Here is an 18,923-nt window from a genome sequence, read left to right as displayed (position 1 = left end):
GCCGATAGCACCACAAAACTAATCAAGCCACTACTAGGCCCTCACCTTCAGCGCTTATGCAGACTCCCACATCAGCAGATAACCAAACCCAAAGCACTATAGTTTATCATATCTTGGACTCTTCCCTAATGAAAATAGTATCATACTCCCAAGTGTCTCCATCAAGCCCCTAGAAAGCACATCCAGACTTTGTATCCATCCACAAAACAACCAAATAAGTAAATATCACACACAGGATCCACTCTGTTCAGCAAATGGGAATTACGTCTGAAGTATATTTGCATATGTAACACCGTAAGCGGACCTTAGTACCTGATGTTGCACTAAATTTATAAGGCAAGGTAACTGTAGCATAGGCCTAGAAGGATAGACAAGAAGGACTTTACATTTTACATACCAATATATTACAGCCTGATTCTTAGAGGAATTCTGCCTCACACACCACTATAACCATCACAAAGCAGACTTCTATAATTCCCATGAAGCCTTTACTGGGGCTTTGCTCTGGAAGAAACCACTGTCATTTCAAAGTGCCCATGATTTCTCCCATCTTTCTTGTATATTGAATCTGTGTTCTCAGCACTGTTTGTGGTCTAGGAAGTAAGAAGAAGGGAATATGCTTCTCTGCTCTCTTGTGCATGGTTTCAACACACAGGCTTACAATGACACCCTGGCCATTGTGGAAGTATTGATAGACTGACCACTCCTAGACAAAGACCTACTTGCATCACTAAAATATTTTACAAAATTGGTGTCAGGCCCTCACTGCTTTCCCTATTTGGTATACATACAGATCTGTCTTTCTACAGTCGAATGAACATGACATGCCTAAGGAACTCAGGGCAAATGATATAACTATTGATGGGTTCAAGTTACTATAAGTTAATAACTCACCACAAACTTAAAAAAAATTGTAGTGTGACATGACATAGAAACATCTCTTAATAATACCTTTTGGGCGTTGGTGTGCAAGGCTTTTTCAATTATACTCAATTAATTCAACTGGTCCATTCACTTACATTCTGAAAACAACACAATCTGTCTTATTACAATGGCGTTTCTTGACTAAGCCTCTCTTGGCTCAGGCCTTCTAGTCCCAGAATTAACACTCTTGAGTTTGGCCTTGTGTTCAAATTATAGAGATGCCCAGAATCATAAGCCACCAGACTTCCCGTTTGCCCAACTAGGCTCTTGGGTCCTGAATGCATTCAACATAACATTGTGCTCTAACTTTCCAAATCTGAATTAAAAACATAAAGTTAGAGATTTTGTCAGAGGGCTATACCGAATTTGGCAAAATTTTATTATTGTGGTAAAGTGGTATTGCGTTGTTCTGATGATGCCCTCTATGACGTGACAAGACTTCCCTCTTTTACCTGTATTCTATTTAGGTTCAACTCTAAAGGCAGATTATTAAGCTTAGTACACGTGGAAACTCCTGCAATTTATTTACGAGGCTGGACTACTGCCTTTAGCAGATTTGTTTAGCTGTAAGCATGCACAGCCACTACACTGCACTCACACTCTGTCGAACTACAGCCCAAAATGTATAATTTTCATAAAAGCCTTTCCCCTCTTGCCATTGTAAGCAGCTTAAACACAGTGGGCCTCATTACACGGTAGGAGGTAACCATGGCGCTATTAGCGCCATGGCTACCCCTTACCACCTTCTGGGTCTGGCTAGGTGGTATGGGGACCTACAGGGTCATTCAGACCCTGGAGGACCCAGTAAATCCCCATGCCAATAACCATTCCCCATTCCCATTGGAGCCCTCATAGGGCTCAATAGGAATGGGGAAAGAGCTAATAACGGTACCGCTGTTAATGGTACCGTTATTTGCTCTGAAGTCCCTCAGCGGGTCCCTTCCTTAACGTGTGGTCAGACCACATGTTAAGGACAGGACCCGCTGAGGGACCTCGTAGTAGGGCGGTAGGGGATTACCGGCACCGGTGCCCTTACCAGTGCCGGTTAACCCCTACCGCCTACCGTGTAATGAGGCCCAGTGACTCAAGTATCAGGAAAATGTTTCAGACACAAAATGTTTCTTTTTTTTTTTTAAAGTGTGTTTATCTTGGTAGACAACTTACCACTGGTATGCAGCAATCATTACATGACAAGATTCGGTAGTGCGAATGTGAAACAGCAGTAAAACAAAAAAAAAAACTTTTAAAATGAAACACCATTCAATGGTAATGAACTGTAACCAGTTTCTCTGACTTTGTCCCGTGGGATTTGAAATAAGCCACACTAATAACAAACCCTTGTACCTTTTAGAAATACATTTGCATTTGGCATTGAACAATTGCACATTTAAATTTCTGGCTGACGAATGAAAACTCCATTCATTCCCTCACATTTTTTACTTGCATGCTCACTTTATTCATGGAAGATTTTTCTCTCTGTTATTTTTGAGACACCCCTCTCTGTGTCCGCTTGGCAACAAATGCAGTCGCGACCTCCAGCCCACAGGGATGCAAACTCTATGCTAGAATAACTGCTTCCCCATCTATGGCCTGCCTGGAAACCTCTGTCAATCTGCTGCCTGGAAAGAACCATCGCTCCTCTCCACTGCTTGTCTGCCTGAATTCTTCTCTGAACGACCTCCGCCTCCACCCTGTGTCAGCTTTAAAGCCTGCTGCTGTCATTCAAATCAAATCATTCCCCTTTCTAAATCATTCCACTGAACCCCACGTCATATTACTGGAGGAGAACAAAGTGATACCTTCCATTCCTTTTGGCATTGGCTTAACAATACTGTTTCTCAGCAAAGCACATTCCTTTTTTTGCATTCTGTACCATGCTGCAAGAAATAACACAGTCAGAGAATACTTGTGTGTTTTAACCTGCAGAAAAAACACTTCATTTCCGACCTGTCAACTGTGCCTACTTTGGACTGCTTTGTTACAGACATGTTATGAATTATAGGGTGAGGGTATTTATAGGTTAGTTTAAATTAGCATGTATGCAGTTCAAACCAGACAGATGACCTGTTTATCCTGAACTCTCTGTATTTTAAACTTGCATGGATGTGCATTTCCACTTGCAATGTGCCCTTTTACATTGTCCACTGCCTCCTCTGAATGTATTGCCATGGCTCACTTACTGCCCCCATATACAGTAGCCCTACAATAACCTTATTATTATAACACTGATGAACATGCCCTCCTCCTCTGATATCACAAAACGTGACTCTCCCCTCACACATGGACGCATGCCTGCTATGCGTTTAGAGTTTATGTCCCACGTTTCAATTTTCTTCTCTTACCCATGCTCATTTCCTTTCCTCCAGCCGACTAATGTCTGGAAATCAATGGCATGCATTGACCCTCCATGGACGAGCCTAGGCACTGTATAGCTACAAAGATTTGGCACAGAAGACAGGCTTATTAAAATAGCAAAGCATAATATCATAGGGCCTCATTATGAGTATGCCAGTCCGGTAACAACGGTGCCGGTAAGCTACCCGCACCATTGTTACCGTACTGGCATACTTCGAGTTCTGCATGCCGGTGCCTTTCTGCCTGCCAGGTCTGACCTGGCAGGCAGAAAGGCACCCACTCGCAGACCTTGACAGATGCACCGCCACTGTGTGCAACATTGTAGGTGCATTTGTCCTCCCCATTGAGTCCTATGGGACTCGAATGGGAATGGGGAGTCATTTGTTCCGGCACCTGGCTAAGGGGAATTACCGGGACCACCAGGGCTGTAATGCCCCACTGCCAGGAGCCGGGAAAAAAATTACTCTGGTGGCAGCTGTGCCGTTTTTACCAGCACGGCTACCACCAGGGTCGTTATGAGGCCCATAGTCTTCAATAATAAATACATAACTATATACATATGTCCCATAGGAGCTACTTTAGAGTATGATAACAAAACTGCATACCACTCCTTATCAATCAAAAACATTTCTATGAATAGAAGTGATTATCAAAAAAGGCTAGGGTAACTGCACTGACATCAGTCCAGTGAGAAAGCATGTGTTCTCCTGTGGATTAGTGAACAATTACCAAACATATTATCATACATTCAGGGCCTCATTACGACCCTGGCGGTAAGGGGTTTACGCCAGCGTTAGCTGCGCCGACCCCTTACCGCCAATTACGAGGTCCCCTAGCGCCATGGTGCTTTTAACACCTGCTTTTAGCAGGTGTTAAAATCCATGGCGCTAAGGGACCATGGAGTTAATAACGCCACCGTAAATGGCGTAATTAACGCCTTCCCCACTCCCATTATGCCCTATGGGGCAAAAATGGGAATGGGGAAGGGTAAATGGGGATTGGGGACTTACCGCCCCGCCAAGGTCGGAATGGGGTGGTAAGTCCACCAACCACCATGGTTTAAACATAGTTTACGCCATGGTGGTAAAGTCACGGCCCAGGCGGTAACTTACCGCCTGGGTCGTAATGAGGCCCTCAGTCTTTTGATGAACCTACCTAAAACACACACCATTTATTTTGATTCAACATATTGAGTTGATATACTGTGAAGGCATTAGGAAGTAGACACAGACAAGTGAATTCAAGTTTAACTTAGAAACATTTATTTAACAGAAAAGGGTTTGGGGAAAAGGCCTAGCTTGCACTATGCTAAGGTGGGATTTCCCTACCCAAATAAACTAAGGATAGTCTGTGTCAGGAAGTCTCTCTGTATCCAAAACCTATGCTTGGCCTCACAATGTGTAGGGATGTCAGTGTCAAAATGAAAAGTGTTTGAATAAAAGTTCTGAGTTTCTTCCAGCTCTTTGTTTGTAAAGGATTTCCCTAACCCAACATTCTGGATAGTTCACAAGGCACAGGGGTTCCCTTCCGCAAGCGTTCAAGTCTCTCAGCAGTTTAAAAACACAGTTCTTTGCAATACTTTCCAGCTCTTCTGGCTTGGTTATCATTCACCAATTCACAAAGTACAGTTTCTTAATTTCAGCTCACACTAGCTTTCCTTCATGGGTATTTTAAGTGGCTTTTTCATAAGTGGGTTTTCTCGGTCTAGGCACAGTTGTTGGACCACACGGTCCACCCATTACAGGTCATGCAACTGAGACATCTGTCTGGCCTCTTCTTCCTTGTATGCACATTGCCACTTATTCAGCTCCACAGCGGTACTTGGCTCAATCCCATTTCACATCCTCTTGCTTTCCCACTGTGCATTGCATGCATCAGGAACATCAGAATGGCCGCAGGAGAGCATTTTGCTCGCTAAAAATCATCCAGAAGTGCGCAGGAAAAATCTGAAAAATAGTCCTCCATCCACTTTTGCATATGTCAGTGGTAACACAGGAGACCACTGCCAAAACCCATCACTTGGCTGCCCACAGAGCAAGGCTGATTGCAAAAGAAACACAGAGCTGTGTGAAAATCCGTTTTTTTCTTGGTTGTCAAATTTGCAAAAATCATGGCCCACCAACCACCCAAAAGATCCAACCTCCTGTTGGGTGTTAAACATCATTCTACTTCAAGAATCCACATATATATATATTGTCAGCAGAAGTATTTGTTATCAGAACAAACCCCACTTTTGAAGATGGTTGCTTGGAAGAAATCTGTCAAAAATGGGTGTAATACCATTACTCGCCTCTGTCAGACACCGGCGATCTCTAAATCTGACAGGAGAAACTGTGTCTCAAAAGCTAAATATGCCAAAGAAGTGTTTTCCATCAAATACAGGCGCAACACATTGATTTGCATGTTGAAAAAGACTGGAATTGAAGATATTTTTGCATATTTTTAAATTTGTAGCTGTAATTTTGCACAAGGGACAATGTTAAAATGGACTATAAGGTAACCTGATTCAGCTAAACTTCCAAGAGGTTTCCCACACTGAGCTTAAACACACTCCATCACCTCCTCCCTAAACATCTTTTCTCCTGTGCTCTGCTGAGTATCTGACATGCAAGTGTGAAAGGAAATGGGAGGGGCACTGTGGCATGTGGCTCTGGGAAAGAGACAATGGAGTCCTTGAATTGAATGGAAATGCTAATTCGGGTGTGACTGACATCAACTGCCCTGGCAGGAAGACAAGCCATGTGACTCTCTGACTCAGCCAAGCTTTGGATGCGGGCCATACTGAAAATGTGGATTTGAAATTGGACTAAATATATGTTTAAGGAAAAGATGTATAAAATATTGTACCGAACTGACAAAAATATGAAAGTTAGAGATTATTAAAATGAAAAATGTGCTCACAGTTTGAAACTAATCGGGAATCTGTGCGACATTCAGAGACTGAACCACGAAACGTATGTGTCAAAAATCGTTTGACAGAAACGTACCCTTTGCAATCTGTGATGTGTATATGTATTATTAACAAGTTGTGCATATTGAAAATATGTTTTTTGGGAAAAATAGATTTTCTGGGTAAAAGCAAAGGGGAGGTTCTTCCCTAGATTGTAAATGCCAGCATCACTCTGACACATGACGACACCTCATGACACACTGTTCCTTTCTCAAATCAGGGGACAGGGAAGTCTCTGGCCTATCAGATCCTTAGAGGGTTGGGCATAGACAATCAGCCTTCCCACCCACTTTAGAAAATGGATAAATGGGGACTGCTGAGGACTGGCAAGAAACAGACACTTTCACTCATCAACTGATCCACTGGCAAAGTACCCTGCAGGAAGATCCAGACTCCAGAACCTAGATCCAGACGCTAGAACCTAGATCCAGACTCCAGAACTCTGAAGCAGAGGCCTAACCCAAAGAGCTGAACCCTTTTCAGCAGGCCTTTAAAAATATTGCAAACCTGATTTAACCCCTAACTTCCACGGGGCGTAACCTAACTGATCCAACAGCCTGGCTGAGCTGTTTTGCTGCTACTGGCTAAGAACCGTGCTAGAACCCAAGATCCAGATCAGTCCAGTAGAGCTGTAACCCAGAACCCGTCAGATCCAGTCCAAGAGGCTGTGCAGACCAGAGTGCCTTGCTGAGAGCAGAACCCAGCGCCTGAGACCTGTCCGGTGGCGAGCGGAGTCCAAGCCAAACCTTTCACCAGATCTTTGACGGGTCCATTCCATTTTAAACCAGAGTTGTGAGTATTTAGCGTAGAACTGTCCAAAGTCATCTCTTAGTTTAAAGTAACCCATCCAACCCATTCCAACATATCCAGACTGCATTGTAGAATCTCTTTTGTTCATTCTGAATCCTTTCTCATCCATCTAATCCTGTGATAATTGTTAGTGTAAGCCAACCTGTTTGTAATTCAAAGCGCAATTTCATTAGAAATCTTGACTCTTTTTGAGAAAAATCGACCTCTATTAAAACCTCTGTAACTTTTGAACCAACCCAAAACGACATTCCAATTCCTTATAGTTCTTCCGTAATCGCGTTTCCTGCCCACGGAAAAGTTGCTGCGAATGTGCATTTGGCTCAATTTCACCACCTGTAAAAACAGCTATTTCTTGTTTTCAACTTCTGAATTTCATTTTCCATCTGCTAACCATTCAACAATCACTGCTAATGTCTACCGGAAAACAATCAAAAGTCACTCTCACTAGTTCTGAATCCCATTTAGCGAATTAAAATCATTTTTAGCATTTTCCCCATTCAATTCAAATTACATTTAAAAGCAATTGATCTGTTTTAAAATCATTACTTTTCTCTCAAAGCTTGCTGCGGGGAATCGGGATTGACACTGCAATTGTTAATTGTTATTCCTGATACCTGTGTGCCCTCGTTCATCTCTTCATATTGCATATTGGGGGGAGTGAGTAACAACAGGGGGAAAGAGTGATCATATTGTCTTTGGTTGAATTCACATCAAGTTTCTTTCTCTGTTGCATTCTTTCCTATCATTGCATTTCCTTGAACCACACAAAGTTATTCTCTGTTACATATTCTTCCTATTCCTACTCCTAATTGATTGAAGAGATTTCTGATATTGTAATATTAACCATTGCTGATCATTGTTCATATTCATAAGTGTGATATTCCAATATTGTTCATATTCATAAAAGTGTCATATATATATATATATATATATATATATATATATATATATATATATATATATATATATATATATTGTTCAATTCTTCAAATACATCGTTAAATTTGCAAACCAAACCTATTTCTTGGTTCAGTGAGACCGGGGGAATTCAAAGAGAGGGGCGTTATATAAGGGTACATCATCCAGAATTTAAAGAACTTTTGACTTAAAAATATATAAATAAGGGTTACCATTGGGCATCACATACTAGGCATTGACTTAGTTAGTAAATCACTTAGTAAATCACTTACAAATGCTTGCTCTCTCAAGTTACACAGTTCCTTCACACTGTAATATTCCACAACACAGCTTTCATTCAGCTCTAAATTCAACAGTGATTGCTTTTCTTTCTGGTCGGTATTCAAAAGTGCGTGCTTTTCTTGCTTTCAATGAAATTGGTATTCAAAAGTGTTTACTTTCTGGTTTTCCTTTTTTTTCCTTATTGTTTTGGCATTCATTAAAGTTCCATAAGTATAGCATGCGCCTGCCACCCCAGTATCCCCTTTCCTAGGTTGACTCACTGGTCTGTGCTTATGGCTTTCCATCAAGGTCTCTGGCCACCAAATCTCTCTCTCTCTCTCTCTCTCTCTCTCTCTCTCTCTTTCTCTCTCTCTCTCTCTCTCTCTCTCTCTCTCTCTCTCTCTCTTTCTCTCTCTCTCTTTCTCTCATGCGGCGCCTGGCTCAGTCTCCACAGTGACTCTCTGTGGCGTTGCTCCTGCCACTGGTGCATCTCTAAGAGCTCGGGCCTTGTAAGCTTCATCTGGTCTCACCAGTTCCCCACCATAGTTCGCCACAGACCTCTAGATTCTCTCAGTCTTGCTTCCCGCTGCATACACTATGCATTATTCTGGGGCTCTCGAGCACTCCGTCTGCTATGCGGTCTTCCCGGAGAGTTCTGCCTCCATTCTTATTGTTCTTCCTGCTTTTAAACTTCCTGCCGGATTGGTCCAAAAAGGATAAGACAGCTAATTGTTGACTTGGAAGTACTGCATTGCTTTTGCTTGCCTCCTCCTCATCCCAGTATATAACTGGTGTGTGTATTTATGTGTGCCAATAAAGAGAGGGTGTCTTTCTCTAGTTGATCTTTTCCTCATCCCAGTACTTAATTGGTATCTATTGGGGAATGATTTACAGGAAAGTCGGGAAGGAATTCACAAAAGCCTATAAAGGCTGAACGGCCATTGGACTCATGGTGAAAGGGAAATGGGGTATACCGTGTCTCACCTAAGGGTGCCTCATCCCCACTCCCCAAGTCTCCTCCACCCACGTGATTCTCCCTTGCATATCCATCCCCAGGGTCAGGATCCAATAGTGAGGACCTTTCTCTGGTCCCCTGGGAGGAGGATATATAGGGGAAAGAAGAGAGGACGCCCTCATATTGCCCACAATACACTGAGGTGGCCAGGTTAAGGGCCTGAGCAAAGCAAAGGTCCCATAATGCGGGTGGCAGTACTGTTGCTGGCAGTGTGAGCCCACCGTTGAGATGTAAATCACCATTAGAACCCGTGAGTAACTACACTAATGACTAGGGGGAAAAAAGGAACAATTACCATTTGTCCTGTCTTGTGAGGCTGGATGTGTTGTAAGGGAGGCATGGTATCACAAGTATGACACTTACACAAAAGGTATGTATTCAATTTTTGGGGTTTGGAAAAACGGCTTTGTCCTATATCTATGATGGGAGTAGTCTCTACCATCAAATAATAAATCAACAGTCCTAGTTGCATCCATCAAATAAGGATCTATGTGATCACTGTGACCGTCATAATTGCGACGGCCGAAAAGGCTGAGTTAAAAAAAAATAATAATTAAACCACCTTTACACCACATACATATGCGGGCGACCCCCTGCAGCCCCCCTATATTAATATTATATCATATATAAAAATAAAAGTCATCATTTTCGGCTGTCGTAATTGTGAGGGTGACATTTTCGGCCATTACCTCAAATAATAATGGCCTATACTAACAAAACCTTAAGCCTGCCCAATGTCTTCTACAAAAAGTGAGTAAAGGGGAGTATTTATGAAAAAGAAAATCAGTGTTAGAATATAAAGAATCAGTGTGACTGAGTCAACTCTCCTACCCACGTTAGACAGCACGGAGTAAGGCGTCTTTGCAAACAGAATGACACACTCTGGCTCAGGTTCTCAAAACAAAAGCAGTTCAAAACTGTGTTCCACGTCAAAGTCTCTTGTTCCAGCTTTCAAAATACGGTTCACCAAAAAGTTCACAGTCCAACAAAAAATTCAGGCAGGTCTCCCTCGGCTGTGCTCGGACCTCACAATCACAACACGTGCAGGAGTATCCTTCCCCATGCTTAATTCATATCCTTTAGGGGTTCCCTTCCCCTAAGTTATCACACTTCTGGTCTTCCGGTCTCCCTCAATCGGGCTCAGACCTTTTCCTGATGTCAAAGACTTTCGATGTGCAAAGCTTTTACTTCAGACTTCTGCAGAACCACTTCATCTTTCCCTTCAGATCACACTCTTGTGTTATTTGCCTCAGTGTCTCTTGGCCTGGGTATTTCCGTATGATAAGCACAAAAGTTACCCATTCACCTTTTACTTTCCCCTTTTCCACGTGGTTAGTTTTTTTGCTGTTTAGAGTCAGTCACTTTATCACTTCATACCAAAAACATTTCACCTTTCACAGAGACTTTTGAGTGGGATCCTTCCCTTTGCCTCACTAATCTGCTGCTCTGTATCGCTGGTTTTACAGCTACCGGTAATTAAAAGTTCACCACAGGTCTGCCTTTCTTCGCATCTCATCCACACACGTATATCCTTCAATTGTGCAATATACTGTTACAACTTCAATCTTCCCTTAGCACACACCTGTCTTTCAATGTCGTTCGCCAACTCACTGGCTGTGTGGATTCCGTTTTTGTATTTTCCATTTAATTCACGAGTCAAGGTCAATACCACATGTTTGGCCTCCCCTCCCCTTGGTTGCACATGTGGAACAGGGAACAGCCGGCTGTGCATACTCTAAATACTTGTAGCTATGCCTATGGTGAGTACAGGTCATGTGAATAGGAATGACCAAATCCACTTTCTGAATTGCATGGACCATGGAATTTGGGCACTTGAAGGGATGAAGTCCTTCTGGAGAACCCCGGCGCTGTTTGTGTATTTGGGTTTGATGGGGTGAAAGCAGGGGAAAGGGAAGAGACACGGTGTGCCTCCCCCTCATTTTAGTGACACCCCATTCCAGGTCCCGGTCATGAGATTGGCTTGAACTCAAACTGATGACTGGGCTGCGGAGCCTGGGTGCATTTGTAGCACTCCCCACACTTGTTTGTCATTTGTGTCTGAAGGTCAAGTTTTCTGTGAGCACATACAAGCTTTTAATATTTATGGAAATAAATCAAATACAACTTTCTCATAAATATTTTATTATATTTTACTATCCTTGCTTTTGAAACACATTTATCTCCAAACGATCATAAATCGCTCTGACCCTGAGTAAGAAAACAACATCTCTTAATGAAAAACATGTATTTTCCCATAGTAGGAAATTATTCTATAATGAAATCATCCACTGTACTGCACAAGCATTATTCATTGTAATGAAAAGAAAAACTGCAGTATCAAAGCAGGCACCTATCTCCCTTACCGATCTTCAATTGAGGCTTCCCTACCTAGACACCCTTCTGCCTTCCCTCATTTTGACTGTACTCAACAGTGGAAAGACAGCGGGTGAGAAGGGCACGTGTTAGGTCATGTTATGTCATGTTACATTATATCAAATGTGAAATAATTACTAAATGAATTCAACCAGAGAATAGCTAAACAATATTCCATGAACAGCAATACTTTTGTACAGATTCCTATGAAAAATATGTGAAAGACAAAAATAATAGCTCAGTAAATGTCTTCTGGGGAGAATGCAAGTAAGTGTACCCTTTGTGTGATTTACACTCAATAGGTGTAGCATGTGAATGGTTTAATTGATAATGGGCACTGGGATCATTTTGCGTTTGTATTTTATTGTATTTGTACAGCGTTTAACGCCTTCGCACTTCACAAGGTCAATACGGTATAAAAAGAAGGCTTGATCAATACACAAATCAATATGAAAGCAGATGCTCCATCAGATGTGCTTTGAATAGCAAGTGAGAAGCTAGAGACCTGACAGAAAGGGGAAGGTCATTCCAGTGTTTTGGGGCGAGAATGGAGAAGGAGTGTAAATGAGAATAGGGTTAGGGTGGATATGGGACAACTAGAAGAAAGAGACAGAGTACTGGGAATGAAATGGGGAGTCAAAACAGATCATGGAGGAAAGGTATGGTTGTGCAAGATGACAGGCTTTTGAATACCAGGTATAGAAAGGAGAACAGGAGTCGGGCTTCAAACGCCAACCATCTAAGAGAGCTCAAAGCCTTTGAAATAGAGTCATGGGGAGAGAGGGTGCAAAAGATGCGAATAGAGAATGTTAGATCGATCGAGGAGGGGCAAGATGGTTAGTCGGGAGACCAGGCAATAAGCTTAAACAGTAAAATAGATGAGAGAAGATTAAGGGTGAGATGAGAAGTTGGGATGCACGAAAGGTTAGAAACCAGCAAGCTTTACGAATGTTAAATAGATGAAATCAGCAAGCATGAGAAATGGAGGAGGTGTGAAGTGAAAACGAGACAGAAGTGTAACAAAAATGACTCCTAAATTATGAGATTAGGTAGAAATCGAGAGTGTAGCAGGGCGAAATGAGATTGATAGGGAGGAGGAGGAATAGTCATATTGGAATTAGGGAAGAAAAGAACTTCAGTTTTTGAAGGGTTACGATGCAAAGTGTAGAGTAGGAGGTGAATGCAGGAAGACTTGGCCCCCATTTTGCCTATATGTTGGAAGCTGGAAATTGTGACGTGCGCAACGCCAGTGATGGTGCCTATTCCACAAAGAGTCTTTCAGACAAGGTATCCGTTCAGAAGACCCTATGTGATGTTCCCTCGCAGAGATGACAATCTCTTGGAGGTGGACCCCGAAGGAATATGAAGATGAGAAGAAAAGAGGCTGACATCACAAGAAATTTGTGTGACACACTGAGAAGAATGGTCAAGAAGAAGATGCATAGAAGAAGATGTATAGACCTTATAGAATCTGAGGATGAAATAAAGAATCGAGAAGACTTTCTTATGCGGAATGAAGATTGCACATGTGAAGAACACCGCGAAAAATGCAAGCCATTTTATAACTGTAAAGATGTTGTTACGCAAGTAGATTACGTAATCATAAAGGCTGGCTATACGTAGTGAATAGAGTGCGGGCAGTGCCACCATTATATAGAATTCTTGACATTAGTGTCACATATTTAGTAAGATCAGATGGCTGTGTCACAGCAAGAAAACAGCTGAAGATCGAGGAAAGTCCTGAAATAGCTCTCTGGCCTGGTATCAAAGGATGGAGCAGCCAAGTACGGGTTATCTATCCTTGAAGAACAGTGGATGTGAGAAGCTGAATCAGCCCTTGTTAAGGTGCGAAGAAAGAACACCATGAGTGCCAAGTTTATTAATTCAAGACAATTAAATGTTGCAAAACAGGCCAAAATACGGTCTCCTGTCACATGAGTCAGGGATGAAAATAGGAGTGAATGTGCAGACCTGAGCTGTTACAATAGGGATATGCTTATACTCCCTTTCATTCTCAGGAAAAGTGATACTTTGCAAGGCCAAGTTCAAAGACAATCTGAATGGCAGAAGGCATGAGCGATGATAGATGTAGGGCTAATTGGTCGGGGAGACATGGTCAGGTGCACCTACCAGCACATGGGGTACCATCTTACGTGCTGCTAGTAAGCCGCATGTTCCAGAAGGGCAGGCGCGTGCCAACTAATTGTAGAAGGCCATATAATGAAGGGCCTTATAGTTTAAGAGCCAATGGTGTACCGTGTATCTAGTAACTTGTAAGGAAGACTTGCACTCGGGGTGGGCATAAATTGTCCACCTGACTGTATTGACCCAATCACAACTCGATCCTTTAAAGAAAGTATACTTAGATGTTCCCCTTGAACCTATCACAATCCCATGTAGGTTTTCTCAGTTTGCCACATAGTATGATGTCACTTATGATTAATTTTTAGTACTTAAGTGTGTTTTTTATGCAAAATGATTGTGAGCACGATTGAACGTCTGTTGATGTCTGTTGTAACTCCCTGTTTTAGACAATTGAAAATAAAACAGTCGGAGGAGACATTTTGCCAATCATCCTGAGTCAGTCTTATTATTTCGTATAATAGTTATTCTGCATCCCCATCCTTGTATGACGTATTACCGATATAAAAGGGCCCATTTGTGGGTTTAAAATAGTGGGAGGACATCCAATATTGGATGGAAAGTGGACTGGTTATCATGGGGTTATGGCTTTAAATAAATCAACATAACCGAAATCATGATTCAGGATTAATTGTTGTATCATGTCTCTATGTGAGGTGCTAAGTGTTGATTTTCCTCTAAAGAGATTAATGTAATGATTGTTAAGATTAGTTCCTTGTTTTATTGTGTAGTTGATTTAAAGTAAATCTTTCACAATCAAAAAAGATTATAAAATCAACACAATGAGGACTCTTTGGATATCTATTATGCAAGCATATAGTTGAATTTACTGATAAAAGGTTGAATCTAAAGCTCATAAAATGAGTTTGCCAATTAGCATTAGGATATTGGATCAAGTAAGGGACTACACAACCTACAGTTTTGTGCTCCGGCGATACAAGAGAAAATAATGTACATGTCCTAAAGGAAGAACATGTGTCAATTCAATCCTTCGATAAAAGTGATGTTTTGACACAGCTACCGTTATTTATAAGTGTGTCGCCAGTAACCTTTATCTCTGCAGTCAGTATAAAACAATTTGTCAAAAAAGAGCACGTGATATGGTCAGAGTCTGCCAGTGATTTACTGAGTAGGTCCATAAACGGTGAATTGTGGGTAAGGTGATCAAGAATTAATTTTGCGGTAAAACAGCAGTTGTTTCCACAAGACCATCCATTTCATTGATTGCAATCCTAACTCAATACATAGCACAGCCACTTTAACACAACTGGGTAGGAACACATTTCTTCTCCATAATGTGGCCTCTACCCTGTCCATGCCATTAGGCTCCAACTGATATGTTATGCCAAGGCCATAAATACGTTTTGGAACTACTTTCCTGAGATCGAATTTTATAATGGGCATCAATGAGTATCTGCCAAATATCCTGCTTATTTCACTTGTGTAGTTAAAACTGTCACTTTACTGCATATGGAACTGATTATCAAAGATTTGTTTGGCCATGCAATGACCAAATATGTCAGACTTTCCATAAATAAGAGCTTCATGTTGTCTATAAACCATGCACAGCCTGGCTTTCTCCTTTAGCGAATCTCATAATTTTTGTCTTTAAAGGGTTTATTTTTAAGGCATTATTTTTAGCAAATTGACAAAAGGAATCAATAAGTCTTTGAAGACCAATTTGGGTTAGATCCAGAACTATAAAGCCATCAGCGTATGTCAGCCAGAATACTTTGAGTGTACCTAAACGGGGAGATTCATTTTAAGTACCATGATATTTGTGTGTTGCTTTTGTTGTTTATAGTGAGTAACTCAAAACAGTTAGGCATTTGTCTTTATTAGTTGCCATTGAAATTAGGCATCACAATATTGAATAACTATTAACGTTTTTGAAAGCATTTAGAGAATGAGGACAGTAATATAAAGTGAGAATCCCTTGGATCCATTGCTGTTAAAATAGTGTGTAATTCCTTTATGATTTTGTTAATGTAGTGGCACTTTGTAAATTCTATTTATTGTGAATTACTTGTTATTAGAAATGCTTAAATATGTATTCCCAATGAATATTGCATAACTATTCTCATGTTGAATTCATTTGGCGATTATTTCACTTTTGACAAAATTGTTTGAAAATTAAACCCATTGTGCTGTGTTGCTTTTGTTTCGTTTGAATGTCCATACTCCACATGAGTTACTGGGCAACCTAAAAAATTCTGCATGAAGTTATGTTGCAGGGATTTAATATTGTGCCAAATGCCTACTGTAGAGGTCTCATAGCATCTTGATTGTTCAAAGTGTGATACATTGTGCCGCTACCTGCAGTATCTAGACCTCAGACTGCAGAGAAGAGGACTATAAGAAGAGATGTTCCAAGCGTCCTTTGAACAATAGGATTGTCTAGGTGAAGCAGTTTAGAGGAGCAATAACTAGCTAATAACACATGGTGTTTGGCATTGTGATCGACTCAAGGCGTGGTCATTACCCTTTACATTTTTCAATGATGAACACTTCGAAATAGTAATGTACGACTGCTCAACCAGCAGGTCACATTTAGACCGTTCTTGTGTGAAAGATGAAAGTAGTTGAAAGACAGAAGTGTAGAACAGGGTCCTGTGGATCTGTTAATGCGTTCTTGGTTGTTTTGACAGTCTGGAAGTCAGAAAGTGGAGGCTATAAAGTGATTCTCTACTGTGGACCACCCACATGTGTTCCCACTTCATGTGGTAAATCCTGACAAGAAAGGGACAGACACAGGAAAACCTGCAGTGGCATAAACATTTCACATGAATGTGCACGAGTGACCATGTGTAGTGAGGGAGCCTGATTCAACCAAGTTGCCCCTCACAAATTCCTTTTTTTAAAATAATGGATTAAAATGGTGTACCTTGTGGCAAACTGTCCTTGAATATTTGGGTGCAAAGTTACATAGTTTGGTTATGTAGAGTAACACATGTAAAAATCTAATAGATGCCAAGTCACCAGCTGTGCAGAAGAGCATGTTTCAGCACATTTTCATGATGCTTTGCCAACATTATAGTCCAACAGTCTTCCAGTGTAAGATATTTTCGTGCTAAATGTGCTCACAAATGTGCTTGCTTGCTCCTATAAGAACATACTCAAGTTTGATTTTCACATAATTACAGAAATTATACTATGAGAAAACCTGTCCTTGCTGCCTCTGAGATCCTATATGCAAGACAGTATCCGCATCTAAGAACATACTACTGTTGGCTTTTGTCATAATGCCAGTACAAGGAAACATGGGCATGTCACAAACTATCTCTATATTGGCTCCACCAATGTAGAACAGTATCCCCAGGTACGAACCCTCATCATTTTGGCTTTGTCCATAATGCCACTAAACACATCACAACATTGTAGGAAAACACGTAAATACTGGCTTCAACAATGTTGACTTTTATGGCCATCTCAGAACCGTCATCACATTGGCTTTGTCTAAAACACCAGTATAAAATATGCAATACTACTCCCTCCTCCAAGCTTTTACCCCCATTTGTCAAATTACTTATCCATCCTCCATGCTACTAATACCACTACTCCACACCACCTTCTACTCAAACACCCTCCTTTCACTCAGACAAGCACTTCACTTTCACTTCCTACACTCCTCTACTAAACACACCTGACACTCTTTCACCCACAGTAACAACTTGCACTCACTAATTACTCCCTCAATTACTCCCTCACCTGTTCTAATAATTTTCACCACAGTCTACTCCACCATTCTTCCTCCTGCTGGTCTGCTGGTTTCCTGAAGTCTCATTTTAGCACTGCCCTCTCCTCTGATTGGTCTGATGTCCCTATACAATCTGGCCCTGTCATCCTAACATGGTAAGTATTACATACAAGAAAACATTCATATAGCCCTTTAAGCACCAACCCCTTTCTCTGTGCAGAGCCGCATTGAAACAACAATGGTGTTCTGTCTTGCCCAATAACTCAGATCATGTTAGGAGCGTCTCACATGGTCGTCCCTAAGATAAGTTCCATGTTTATTTGGTGTGGTTTCCCTCCATGTCCGTGATGGTCTAGGGAGCCTGCACCAGTCTCAATTGTTGGGGTACAGAGACTCTCGTGCAGTGTGTGGTGTTGAAAACAGCCACATAAGAGCTCTGGCTCTTCCATCTCCTGCGGCACTGTTGGGTGCACCGCTCATGTCAAATATCTGGTGGGGACAGGTGGTTCCGGCTCTCTTCCCGTTAGATCTTCGATGGAGTGTTGATTTATGATGGGCACTAATGGTGCTCTGTATTGTGGGTGCTCTTCTCTCAGATCTGCAGTTTCTCTAGTATAAACAAGGCAAAACTACACCAGATTTTGGATTTACAGGCACTGTGTGATACAAATGACTACTGTACACATTTTATGACGTATGTGGAGGAGACAGGGTTTGAGGCCCTCCCAACAGCAACTTTCCCACGCCGGGTAGGACTGGTTATGAATTCTTCGCTGGGCGGCCTCCCACCCCAGGCTAAGAGTGGTCCCCATCCAACCTCGACAATGGTCGCTAACCTTGTTACAATACCCAATGGGCCATGTAAGGCTGGGGAAGAAAAAAACATGTGAATGGGCATACTGTAGGCCTAGTGAGGGAGAAAGGGTGAGTCATGCCTAAAGACATTCTCATCTGCTTGCTGCAGCTTGAGTTGCACTTAATGTTTTCAATGAGCTGTTTTGATCTGTCTTGTATGTCATGGGTGGTGGGTCACTGCTCTGTTACCCTTTATGGACCAGCTGCCCCTGTTTAAAGACCAAATTGTTGGCGACACAGCAAATACGGTCAGGAATGCTGCTCTTGCTTGCAATTCTTGGCAAGTTGTGTTATGTAACACTGCATATCATGACAACAACTGGCACATGATTCATGAACTGGAACATACAATGTTAAGTAGGCAGCTCATAGGGGTACCTGGGCTTGGAAATAGTTGGCACATTTTTAGAGAGTTTGACCTTATAATGGTTATCAATAAAACAGGGTTTGGGTACCTGGAGTGCATAAGGTTCCTATGCCTGTAATGTGCTTATGAATAGAGTGCCTGACCATTGCCTAAAGACTTCATTCTGGCTATCAAAGTGGATCGAAACAAGGCAATCCCCGCGCGAGCAATTTCACACAACACATGTTGATTGGATGGTTTTGAAGCAGTGATTGTG

At 41.7% G+C, this 18,923-nt stretch overlaps 1 protein-coding gene across 1 annotated transcript in view; it reads left to right on the top strand.

Moving 5' to 3' along the window:
• AGMO (alkylglycerol monooxygenase) overlaps positions 1-18,923 on the top strand; it is a 1,424,437-nt gene that overhangs the window by 571,376 nt on the left and 834,138 nt on the right. The window lies entirely within an intron of this gene.

This window comes from Ambystoma mexicanum, chromosome 2q (assembly GCF_040938575.1).
Source record: "Ambystoma mexicanum isolate Mex_15411 chromosome 2q, UKY_AmexF1_1, whole genome shotgun sequence".
In the NCBI taxonomy this organism is placed as follows: domain Eukaryota; kingdom Metazoa; phylum Chordata; class Amphibia; order Caudata; family Ambystomatidae; genus Ambystoma; species Ambystoma mexicanum.
The sequence above is the reverse complement of the archived record's forward strand: the minus strand, read 5'-3'. Positions and strand labels throughout refer to the sequence as shown.